An 11118-nucleotide genomic window follows, 5' to 3' on the forward strand; every position below is an offset into this window, starting at 1 on the left:
AAAGATCTTAACATTAAAGCCACTTTGCTAAAGGGGAGCTCTCAATAGATGTAATGTGGAGACATATGATCTTAACACAGATGCCCACCATGAGATCTGTCAAGTCATGGAACAACAATCATCCCACTTTTACTACAGGGAAGCAAGTTTCCCAATGGAAGAATTCAGGCAAAACTTTTCCAGGGACACAGAGTATTCCTCCTTCAGAATCATCCTCCTGAAAGGCTTTCCATGGAAAGGGATGATCTAAACCTAAGTATATTAATAAGCATATGAGTTCCACTCCCTTTACCGATTTACTACTCTTATAAACTCCCTTTTCACCTTTTCTTTTCTTTAAGCCTGGGGACTTAGGTGGGACTGACTCAATGATGCCTTAAAATATTATGTACCTCTGTGACACTAAGCACCTTTTCATTCACACCCTACACATTACTATAATAATCTTTGTACAGAATATGCCTTGTGAGGTATCATTTGAAAAATAAATAACTGATTAACATTCTTGTGTGATTTATGTACATGGTATGTATTAAGAGTTATGAATATATATATTCAGGGTGAGCTGGTTAAGAGGTCTGCATTAGACAAAGGACCACCTGCATATCTACCAATGTGATATATGCCATCATGTGCCAACAATGCCCAGCTGCCATGTACATTGGCCAAAGTGGACAGTCTCTACGCAAAAGAATAAATGGACACAGATCAGACATCAAGAATTATAACATTCAAAAACCAATCGGAGAACACTTCAACCTCCTATGGTCACTCGATTACAGACCTCAAAGTCGCAATACTCCAACCAAAAAAACCCTTCAGAAACAGACTCCAATGAGAAACTGCAGAATTGGAATTAATTTACAAACTGGACACCATTAAATTAGGCTTGAATAAAGACTGGGAGTGGATGGGTCATTACACAACATAAAATCTATTTCCCCACGCTAATTTTCCCCCTACTGTTACTCACACCTTCTTGTCAACTGTTGGAAAGAGGCCATCCTGATTATCAGTTTTTTGTTCTGGTTGTTGTTTTCTCTCCTGCTGATGATAGCCTACCTTAACTGATTATTCGTTATAGTTAGTATGGCAACACCCATTTTTTCATGTCCTCTGTGTATATATATCTTCCTACTGTATTTTCCACTTCATGCATCTGATGAAATGGGTTTTAGCCCACAAATGCTTATGCTTAAATAAATTTGTTAGTCTCTAGGGTGCCACAAGTACTACTTGTTCTTTTTGCTGATACAGACTAACACGGCTACCACTCTGAAACTTTTTACTTTGTGTTTGTTATCTATTTCATCATCTATTTTATATCTTTCCTCTTCCAAAATTATAGGATTTTGACTGCAATTGCTGAAACTGTGATATTCAGCAAACCAGCAAATTTAACTTTTTCATATATATTCAAGTAATTCAACACAATTTTCCATGTAGCTCTTTTCAGCTTTCAGTGGTCAATAATGAGACATAACAGTTAGGGTACATCCACATGGGAGCTGGAAGGTGTAATTTCTAGCTTGAGGAGACATACCCATGCTAACTCCAATAGAGTTAGTGTGGTAAAAATAGAAGCGTGCAGCTAGTCACCTCAAGTACAATCTCATCTGAAAGCTGTGGTACACAGCTAATACATCCCATAGCTTGTGGCACCTCAGCTCACACTAATTTTAGTGTGCTAGCTAGATCAGAGGTAGAGTGAATATGTTTCCTTGAGCTGGAAATTATATCTTCCACCTGCAATGTATACAGATCTCCAGCATCTCTAGGACACAGAACACATGAGCCCAGATTCTTAGGTCTAACTAAAATAATCAGTGTGTAATTCAGGTACAAAGGTTGGTTAAAGCTCCCCCTTGCAGTGTCCTGATCCTGGTGTTGTTTTATGTTAAACTAGATTGAGAGTTCATTGTGAAGCCTGGAAGACCTCTGCCAGCTTTTGTCAAGTCTGTAGGTATCAGCTGAGCACTGACAAATTCAGAGCCTGAAACCAGACTAGCTCACCTGTATGTCAGTATTGTTCAAGATAGATAGATTTCTAAGGATACATTTAGTGTTTATAGTTTATAAAATGGTTGCAAATTGCTGCATGCATTAATCTTACTTGTAATGTCTATATTCCATGCTATAGAATAATATTAACGTTTTGCTTTATAAATTGTAAAAATGCCTGCTCTTAACTTGTGAGATCAGGCAGGAGGAATGGTTCCCTCTGCCTATCAAGGAGGAGTATCAAAACTAAATGGGACACTGTAGGACCAAAACAAAACAAACAAACAAACAAAACTCAACCTTTTGTTAGTTGCCGTTGCACCCATGGGGAAGTTACATGCAGGAGCACTTGTAATTCTGGGGGGAAGGGCATATAAGGATACTCACAAGAAGAAATAGTTCGCCCCTTGTTGTTTGGACTCTCAAAAGGGCTGAAGCCAAGAAACAAAAGCAGAGATCCCCAGGGTCACCCTGGCTTAGCCCTAAAAAATTCAGTGGACAGATTACTATATCTCTGTCACTTTGGAACCACAACCTGTAACTCAGTTGTGCTTATATGTTGCCTGTTTTAACCTGTAAATAATTAATTTCCTAGTTAATAAAGCCTTAGTTAGTTTACTACAGGATTGGCTACCAGCATTATATTTGGTGTTAGATCTAAAGCCTGGGTAAGTGCCTGAGCTCTTGGGACTGGGAGCAACCTGATTGTCTGTTAGGTTCACTCCCTCTGGGACACCTGGCATTGGCCACTGTCGGTAGACAGATACTGAGCTAGATGGACCTTTGGTCTGACCCGGTACGGCCTTTCTTATGTTCTTATGTTCTTATTATTTTGTGATCTTTGATGCAAGTGACCATTTATCGCTAAATCCAGCTTGCCTGTGTGGCAAGATAATGCCCTTGGGAACTCCATTCTGTCTGTGACTCCAAGGTAAGACTGGTAACGTGATCCAGGAGTTCACATTTGTTACTGACTTGGTGAAATCTAATTATAGAACAGACCACCAGTTTGGGGGTCTCTGCTCTACTTTTTGACAATCTGCCCTGAGGCAAGTGCTCACAGTTGTGAACCACTATAGACAACATGACACAGTTCTAACTTACATTGTAACGTAAAGGAAAGTAATCAAAAACATAGTGCAGGATCATTACAGCATAATGCACATGTATCTCAACCATGCTCCCCTTTCCCTCTGCTATGCTGGCAACAAGAACAGTGTCTGACATATGAGCTCCTATATTGTTTCTGTGTCAGTGTAGGGCAGCACTTGCTCTGGGATGGTCTTTGCACTGTTTGTACAAGCTTTATGGCCAAAGCGCATTGAAGGTGATGCAAAGCGATTGTACCACACCCAAGACTCTAGCCCACTACCCAATACTCAATTGTTATATCTGTTCAAATCTTTAACCAAAAATGTGATATTTGTAAGGCCAGCTTGTCTTCTATAGGCTGTTAAAACCAGAACAGGAGCCCAAAGTCCAAAAACCAAAGCAAATCAACTTTTTTTTTTCAATTACCTGCCCCAGGATCAACTGTTTGTAGAACATTAATCCCCTGAAAGACAAATCTGTCACAGCTGGCTGCTGGCCTAGCAAATTGGAATGGCTGCTGTGAACAGGCTGCCAGTTGGCTTTCCCTGTTGCTTTAAAATGCAACTCTCCATAAAGACAAGTTCCTTCAGCTTCTGTACAAAAGAAGTAAATTATAATATGTATTAACTGAAAAAGCATATTCCTGAAGCATCCAGAAAAAAAAAAACTTTGAAATTACTGACCTCAGACTGTCAGCTTTAAAATCCAGCAGGCTAACTATTGATTCATGCTAAAATCAGAAACAAACCTTATAGTAGAAACATAAGAACCCCATTCCTGGGCTGCATTGAGCTTGATGCAGCTCAGCAGGTTGCAGAGAAGTGGAGATGGCAATTAGTCACCTTTAATTAACCTCCTCACCAGTCCTGAAGCAGGCATGCCCCTAATGCAGTCCCTAGGCTAAGCAAAGCCATCTCAGAGTAACTCTGCTTTGCAGTAGCTCAAAGGGTTGTTTGGGTTGCTGTGAATTGCTAGAATGTACAGACATCCTTCCTATGTCTCTCACAACCAGTAACAAAGAGGCATTTTTTTCCTCCCTCACACACATATCTGTCCAGAACCCATATCAGCAGAAAGGGGTAGGAGAGCTGGATTTGGTCTTTGGCTTCAATTATATTTTTTACCATCAAAATTCTTCTTCAGTGATAATACAGATGTACTGAATGATTCCGAAGTGCACTACTGGAAAAATGTGTACTTCTATTATACAGGAGCCAGGAAGAGAAAGAAAAGATGGTTGGTTAGGGAGTTGCGGAACTGCAGAAACATCACTTTTAAACTACATACTTCAGTGAGAGAATGGAGACTAGGCAGACCCTTCATAATCTTATTTTTTTGTGCATTTTTGTAGAGCTGGAGACAGGGAATCAGAATGAGAGGAAGCTAAGGGTATAATTATTTGGTTTCTAACAGACAACATACCTCTAAAAATGTTTAACATTTCCAATGAAGCTATTCCTTTTAAGGGCTGTTAATCACAGAACTGTATAATTCTCAAGTAATAAATGAGCAAAATAGCAAATGTTATTCAAATATTTAGAGTTCATCAAGAATAGTAAAGGAACGCTTTATTTATTCATACGCCTTTATTATGGTATATTAACACAGTATACATAGTTTGGCAAGGTCCTGTTTTCTGATAAAATCTGACTTGTCAGAAACTCTCATTCTGTGTGTGTGTTTACACACACACACAAACTGATTTGTAAGATTCTACCAAATAATGAATTTTCCCACTTTAGAGATGGAATTTCTCTGGAACTTATAGAAACTTTAAGTAGGCACATTGTACCAGGAAGAACACGTACATTGTAGGGTATAAAAGCTCTGTGTGAACTTGTTTGAAATTCCCCCATTACATTTATACAAGCCAGCCAAGATGAGAGTTTGTATAAGTTTTATACTGCACCACCACATCATGTATTCTGTATAGGCCTCATATGTTACAGAAAAAAATTAGAAATGTTTTAGAGAGTTTTTAAAGATTGATATTATTTTTTTCATATTCTTCCTCTTGTAAAGCCATGTAGATTAGTTACTCTGAGTTTAGTTGTACAAACCTCCAATGGCAAGAAAATTATGACTAATTTATAGAGTTGGTAAAAAAAAAAGTGTATTTTTTTCCCCCAAATGTCATTTTTTTAAGAAATTGACTTTTTGGGAAAAAAATGTCCAATTTTCAAACATCCCTCTAGTTATTCATTTTAGAAACTTAGAATACCTTAAACAACTTTTCTGTGTATATTTTATGGCCCAATAGGTTCTAGTCATATCGCCTGTGGGAGGTATTACATACTACAGTGATAGGCATGATGTCAGGACCTGAATGGAACAGAAAAATTCTCAGAACTTGTCATTCTGAGAAGCAAGTGATGCATATTCTATTCTTAGGATGGGTATCTTTTTCCCATTCCAGTGGTATAAAGTTCCTATTTCTAGGCCCTAGAGGTCACAAACTTAAACCTGTCACCGGTGCAGAATTTAATTGTTACCCATCCTGCACCTCAAATCGTAATTTTGGGGTCTAGGGAAATTCTACAGTTGAGTGAGGGGAGCATTTATCTGTCCCTTATTTTTCTCCCCTTTCTCTTTCTTTCTCTTTTAAAATGGCAGCTGTATAAAAAGATTTGGAATGTTAGAAGTTATCACCATGAAGATGAATAATTGGGATTAGTGCTACTGAAACATTCAATATGCAAAATAAACTATCACATTATATTAAACTATACATGTACTGTACAACATATATAGGAAGAAAGATAAGCATAGACTCTCTCTAGATATGTATTGCATCATTAATCTCTCTCAGATTAAAAATCCTTTGTGGTAGAGGCCATAACTTGATGTATTGTACATTTTTGGTGCTCTATAAATATTACGGAAAACATTATTTTATTCCCACAACTTCGTAAAGAGCTGAATTTATTCTGCACCACTGACCTCCTTCTGCACTCTGCTGACTAATCTCTGCCAGGACTACTTCCAATATTCTCAACCTCTGAGCAATTTCAAACAGCCACCATTGATATTATATGAAAAAATTATGACAACAAAAAAATTGGAGAGAAAATAGGAAGTAGAATGTAACAATATGATTATGTGGTTGTTCTGATTAGTTATATACATCTTTTAAAATAGTGTATTTATTGCTTATAAACTATTTTAATTATAATGCTTAATGGGGTCAGTTTGGAATAAAAGTTGAGGAGGGATGTGGGTGAGCTTGTGAGAAAAAGGAACCTGGAGAGAGAGAAAGAGAGACAGACAGACAGAGACACAGAAAATGAGACAGAATGTCACCAGTGTCACATTAGTAATAGTTAGATCTGCTAGTAGGCTACTGGTTGACATTCCCAGGCAAAGACAACACAGATCCATGCAGTTTATTGATGTCATCCAGGGCATGGTGAGCCATCTCTGTTTCTAGATTGGGACCTTGTTCTTGTGTGCATCTCATTCGCAGAGTTGCTAATTGCAGAGCATTTTTGAATTGTGAACTCTCCTCTTTTAGTGAGTTCTTGTTATTAAACATGACTCAAAAGCCCACGGATTCATTGCATCTTCTTCCAAAATCAGTGAAACCTCTAAGATTTCTAGCAAAAGGTTACCAAAATTGCAAGTAACGGAAATTTTAATGACTGGCTATGTGTTCAGACACATTTTTCCACTCTATTTGGTTTCTTAGATGAAACACATACCTTTCAGCTATAATTTTTTTGGGGCATTTAATCCTGTTTGAGCATTTTTGTTAAATTCTTATACTCCATCTCACCTGGTTCATGTGAAAAGCATGAATTTTTCAGCACTGTAAATGACACTTCTCACAAGTGATAAAATATCTGATTATTTCCTTGCCAACCTCTTCTACAGCATTTGTCCCAAAATACTTGAAACTATGATCTAAATTGTTCCTCTTTTTCATTAAGCAAGTAATCCTCCATATTTTTTTCATAAGCAGGCATTTTATCTTTTTTCCTATTGGTTTCCTTCTTTTTAGGGAGGAGACCTCTTTGAGTGCTGTACTGTTTTAAATCCTAGTTTCATCACCACAGTTCTCACTATATATTTTTTTTCCAATATATAAAGAACACCCATACATATTCAGGCAGAATGACCTTTCTTATATTGAAGTGAAGTGCTACTGTGAAATGTGACAGTGTGCAAATGGCTCATTGTTATTAATCAAATCTCCTTGTATTTTCAGATGCAGGTCTGACCACTCTACTGTCAAAGTGAAATGTTACTTATTATTTTGCTGTGTTGGTCTGCAGAGCTAAGTCATTTTAACTCTATTCTTTCTTGTGTATTAACAAAATTGTTTTCTAAGTTCTATTTCAAGGATCAGTCACATCAGTAAAACTATATTGAGGACGTGAGGTTTCATACAGAATCATTTGAAGACAATGTTGTGCAGGTATAACTAAGGACATAATTTGGCCTACAGAATCTGTATTACTGATGATGTACAAAAAGGAAGGAATTCAGCTTGACTTTCAGATTCCAGGCTGAATTTGGCCATCAGACAAAACATCTTGTCATGGACGTATTCCATATGGAGTCGCCCACACACATACATTGAACCCCAATTTTTTTTTATTATTATTATTTTTACAGAATCACTTTACTGAGTAGAAACATTTTATGAGAAAAACAAAAGCCAAGAAAGAACAAAAGTAATGTCTGTGTGAAAGAGAACATAGCTTAAATTTCTTCTCCTTAGCAGGATGCATCTGTACACAAAATGGCATCTCTTTGCAGCTAGGGAGTGTGGGGGAAGTTGCTCTTCAGTTAAAGATGAAGTACACAGAAAACAAGTTATCCTGTACCTGACAACAGTTGCATACACTACATCTTTAGCCTCTTGCTTTTTCTCTCTTATGAATCCTTCCATCCCACTCTATATTTAGCAGATGCTATGTGACGTGCTAGAAGTTGATGTGTTATTGATCAAATTAGCTTTGAACATGCTGAGACAACAGGCTGGTTGATTCTGACCCACGTGAAACTTGCCAGCATGTGATGAAGTACATACAAATGTCTCACAGAGATAAAGCTGATTGCCATAAAGTAATAATTTAGTAAACATTACCATACAGTGGTATCTGAGATATCATATTGATTTTGTATTTTAAGTGTAGTGTGATATTACAACATCTTGGATGCCACAGTACTGCAGTTACCTGATAATTTAATATTTCTGAAAAAATTAACTATTGTATATATGAACCAACCTAACATACTATTAAAGCCTGATTCTCCTCTTATATACATTGGTGATTTGCCCCCCAAGTGACTGCATACACTGGAGTGACACTCAAATAACATTATTGTAAGGGGGGAAAAGACTCAGAGCCTTCTTTTTCACTTTGGAATTTGTTATGACTGAACATTCTGGGTTTGAGCGCCATCCCAAGCCTGGTCTACACTAGGCGTTTAAACCGGTTTTAGGAGCGTAAAACCGATTTAACGCCACAACCGTCCACACTAGGAGGCAGCATATATCGATTTTAATGGCTCTTTAAACCGGTTTCTCTACTCCTCCCTAACGAGAGGAGTAACGCTAGTATCGGTATTAACATATCGGATTAGGGTTAGTGTGGACGCTGATCGACGGTATTGGCCTCCGGGAGCTATCCCACAGTGCACCACTGACCGCTCTGGACAGCAATCTGAACTCGGATGCAGTGGCCAGGTAGACAGGAAAAGCCCCGCGAACTTTTGAATATTTCCTGTTTGCCCAGCGTGGAGCTCCGATCAGCACGGGTGGCGATGCAGTTAAAAATCAAAATAAAGGAAGAGCTCCCGCATGGACCATGCGGATGTGATCACTGTAAGGGCAGGCAAATCTGTTCTATCAGCGCTCCGTTACAGAAGACGAAATTCAAAATCATTTAAAAAAAATCTCCAGACAGACGCCATAGCAGGGGCTCAGCGCACTGCTGCGTGACAAACGTAACGGAAAGCCCAAGAATCAAATGGATGCTCATGGACTGGAGGACTCAAGCTATCCCACAGTTCCTGCAGTCTCCGAAAAGTATTTGCATTCTTGGCTGAGCTCCAAATGCTTCTAGGGTCAAACACAGTGTCCGCGGTGGGTCAGGGCATAGCTCGGCAATTTACGCACCCCCCCACCCACCCCCAGAAGTGAAAGGGAAAATCCTCTCTTGACTCTTTAACATGTCACCCTATCTTTACTGAATGCTGCAGATAGACCCGATGCTGCAGCACTGAACCCCAACATCCTTGCTTCGCCCCGCCATGGGTGGCTGATGGTGCAATACGACTGGTACCCGTCCTCATCATCAGCCTATTGGCAAAAGGGGCAGTGCAAAAGGACTGGTAACCATGATGACCAGCATCTGTTAGGTCGATCAAGGGTGCCTGGTCCTAATTTTTCATGGTAGATGGTGCAATATGGCTGATAACCATCATCGTCATAGAAACAGGGGGCTGAGCTCCATCAGCCCCCACCCTTCATGTGTAAAGAAAAGATTCAAGTGCCCCTGAACTAGCAGAGGGATGCTGGGCTCCTCTCCTACACACTCCTTACTGTCCTGTCTGGACTATCATAGCAGCTGGAGGCTGCCTTCCACTCATATCTCACGAACAAATCACTGTGTCTTATTCCTGCATTCTTTATTACTTCATCACACAAGTGGGGGGACAATGCTACGGTAGCCCAGGAAGGCTGGGGGAAGAACGGAATCAACAGGTGGGGTTGTTGCAGGAGCACCCCCTGTGAATAGAATACAGCTCATAATTTCTGCAGGATCTGACACAGAGCAGCTGTGCTCTTTGGTTCTATGATACAGTGGTTCTCTAGTACACTTGCCCATATTCTAGGCAGGACTAGGGGACTTGCCCATATTCTAGGCAGGACTGATTCTATTTTTAGATACCAAAAAGGAGGGATTGACTCAGGGAGTCATTCCCAATTTTGGCTTTTGCGCCCCTGGCTAAGAGCAGCCAGGGGCACTTATGACAGCAGCAAATGGAACAGTGCAAAAGGACTGGTAGCCACAATCATCTTATTACCAATTTATGGTATGGTAGATGGTGCAATATGGCTGATAACCATCCCTGCTATCATGCAAAAGCAAAAGCATGCTGCTGTGTAGCGCTGCTGAATCGCCTCTGTGAGCGGCATCTAGTACACATACGGTGACAGTCACAAAAGGCTAAACAGGCTCCATGATTGCCATGCTATGGCATCTGCCAGGGCAATCCAGGGAAAAAAGGCATGAAATGCTTGTCTGCCGTTGCTTTCCCAGCGGAAGGAGTGACTGACGACATTTACCCAGAACCACCCGCGACAATGAATTTCTCAACCCGGAAATTCAAAGGGGCGGGGGAGGGGAGGCGGGGGAGGCTGCGGGAACTATGGGATAGCTACGGAGTAGCTACCCACAGTGCAATGCTCCAGAAATCGACGCTAGCCTCGGACCGTGGACGCACACCACCGATTTAATGTGTTTAGTGTGGCCGCGCACACTCGATTTTATAAAATCTGTTTTACAAAACCGGTTTATGCAAATTCGGAATAGTCCCATAGTGTAGACGTACCCCCAGTTACATCACTTTTACAGAAGTATCAATTTATTGTCATTGGAATTACTCCTAATTTATACCACCGTAAGAAGAGAATCAGCCCACAGTGCTCAGCCAAACAACTCAACACTTGCACTGTACAACATTCACAGAAATAGGTTGGTTATTTCAATACCTGCTGATCTCTACTTTTAATCAGATCTCATTTCTGTAGAATTATCATTTCAGGCTTCTGTTGATTGCTTTTGCTAAGCATAATGAGTAGAAAGAAACACTATCTCATTGTGCAGAATATTGGATTGATTGGTGTAATAGACTCAGTTGCTATTTTTGCCTTGCTCTTTGAAAAGTTAATTTTCTCTTTCATCAAATAACTAGCAGACAACTAATAGCATATAAGGTTTTAGAGGGATTTGCATTAAAGAATGCAGCTGAGTGCCTTATCTGCTTTTGGAAAATGACATATGGATGTTCTTT

The sequence above is a fragment of the Mauremys reevesii genome, linkage group 5 (genome assembly GCF_016161935.1).
Source record: "Mauremys reevesii isolate NIE-2019 linkage group 5, ASM1616193v1, whole genome shotgun sequence".
In the NCBI taxonomy this organism is placed as follows: Eukaryota; Metazoa; Chordata; order Testudines; family Geoemydidae; genus Mauremys; species Mauremys reevesii.